Source organism: Microcebus murinus, chromosome 16 (assembly GCF_040939455.1).
Source record: "Microcebus murinus isolate Inina chromosome 16, M.murinus_Inina_mat1.0, whole genome shotgun sequence".
Classification (NCBI taxonomy): domain Eukaryota; kingdom Metazoa; phylum Chordata; class Mammalia; order Primates; family Cheirogaleidae; genus Microcebus; species Microcebus murinus.
This window is the reverse complement of record NC_134119.1, coordinates 34050594-34052783: the sequence shown is the minus strand read 5'-3', so window position 1 is coordinate 34052783 and position 2190 is coordinate 34050594.

Below are 2190 nucleotides of genomic sequence, written 5' to 3'. Positions count from 1 at the left end.
GGGGAAGGCAATGGGAAACAACTGCTTAATAGATGTGGGGCTTTCTTTTGGGGCGAGGTGACAAAAATGTTTTGGAACTTGATAGAGATGGTGGTTGCAGAACACTGTGAATGCACAAAAATGCTACTGAATTACTTGAAATATTTTTAAATGGTTAATTACATGTTATGTGAATTTCACCCCAATACAATTAAAAAATAAAAAACTCTACCCTAGAGTCTCTTCCTCATTGACAAGCATAATTTTACCATTAGTGATTCAGTCCTTTGGGTACTGAAGCCTCCTGCACCCAGGCCTGATCTTTTCTCCCCCACCCCAGAGACGCCCCCCTGCCCCACCCACTGAGAATCCCAGGGCAGAAAGGGAGGAAACAGCAGCAGCATGACTCAGAGCGGGCACTGGAGTAAGGCTGCCTGAGTTCAAGCCCAGGCACTTCCATGTCCTCATCTGTAAAACGGGATGATGACGTTACCAGCCTCATGGGGTTGCCGTGAGGACTGACTGAAATCCTGCATGTCTGGACACATGTGGTGTCTATTCGATAAGCCGTCAGGGCAGGCCGCCCTCTCCTGCTGTCATTCATGCCACAAATACATCAAGCACCACCTATGTGCCAGGCACTGTTTTAAATCCCCAGGCTCTGGGGATTTATCTGGAAGCAAAAACAATAAAATTCCTTTCTTCTTGGAGCTCACATTCTATTTGGTGAAGAAGACAACAGGCAAAATAAGTAACATATTGTTAGATGACACTATACGCTAAATTGAAAAAAAAATAAATGGATGTGGGATGAGAGAGAGGAAGTTTGGGGGAAAGTGGTAAATTTTGTACTGGGTGGCTACAGAAAGCTGCCCTGGGTGATGCCCTGGGGCACTCAGGGGGATTAGTTTCCTATTGCTACTGCAAGAAGTCACTGTGAACAACACAAATTTAGCATCTTATAGTTCTTGAGGTCACGAGTCCAAAATGGGTTTTACTGGGCTAAAGTCAAGGCGCTGGCAGAGCTGTGGTGGTTCTGGAGCCCCCAGGAGAGCACTCGTCTCCTTGCCTCTCCCAGCCCCCACAGGCCGCCCACCTTTGTTGGCTCATGGCCCCAAATTACTCCGACTTCCGCTTCCGTCAGCACATCTTCTCTGCCCTTGACTCTCCTGCCTCCCTCTTTTCCTCGTGAGGACCCTGGCGATTACATGGGGCTCACCTGGAGAATCCAGGATCATCTCCGCATCTCAAGATCCCTCCCTTGGTCCCCTCTGCACGGAAGGTCACGTATTCCCAGCTTCCAGGGATTAGGACATGGACATCTTTGGGGGCTACTATTCTGCCTACCATATGAGGCGTAGTATCCAGAGGAAATGGGAAAAGCAAGTTCAAAGACCTTGAGACAGGGGCTGCCGGGCATGCTGGAGGGAGATGGAAACAGTGAGGAGGGAGTAGAGTGGGCAAGGGGGAGGTGAGGTCAGAGAGATGAAGGGGATGGAGTGGCTTGCGCAGGCCTTGCCAAGGCCCTCTGCGGCCCGGCAGGGACCCTCGTGCTCTGTGCCTGTCGACGCTCACGATGTATTTGTTATATACCAAAGTACCAGGGACTTGGGTCCAAACCCCAGTTCGGGCACTCTCAAACAGTCTGGATTTCAGGCTCCCATCTCAAAAATGGAGATGGTAGATGCTGATCCCTTAAGATCCTCGTCAGCCCTGAAAACACTGGCAAAGTGTCTGGCGGACCATACATGAGCTGGACGAATATGAGTTACCAAAGGTCGGGGCTTTCCCTCAGCAGCTGATTCCAGGCACGTGAACAGACCCGCCGGCAGCCACGTGAGGCCTTCCACTGTGCTGCGCTTGGTTTTCCTCAGGCCACTCTGAGGGCAAGCAGCATCCTCCTCGGGCAACAGGAACCTGAGGGTGAGCGGGGCCTGGACCCAGTGGAAACTCTCACACACCCGTAGATGTACCCACGTGTTTCCAGTGACTAAGGGCCACACGAAGCAGGTGGCTGGACCCTTCCTGAAAACTTGTTCCAGAATGGATCAGCCTGCAGAGCCACTCCGACCAAAGCCGCCCCCAGTTCTGGCCATCCTCGCCCCCACCCTCCCACCTCTCTGGGCTGAGCCTTTTCCTCACCCCCAGGCAGGGGCCCAGGCAGGGGCCCAGGCACCCCCTTTCCCCCACAGCAGACGACACACAGGCAGG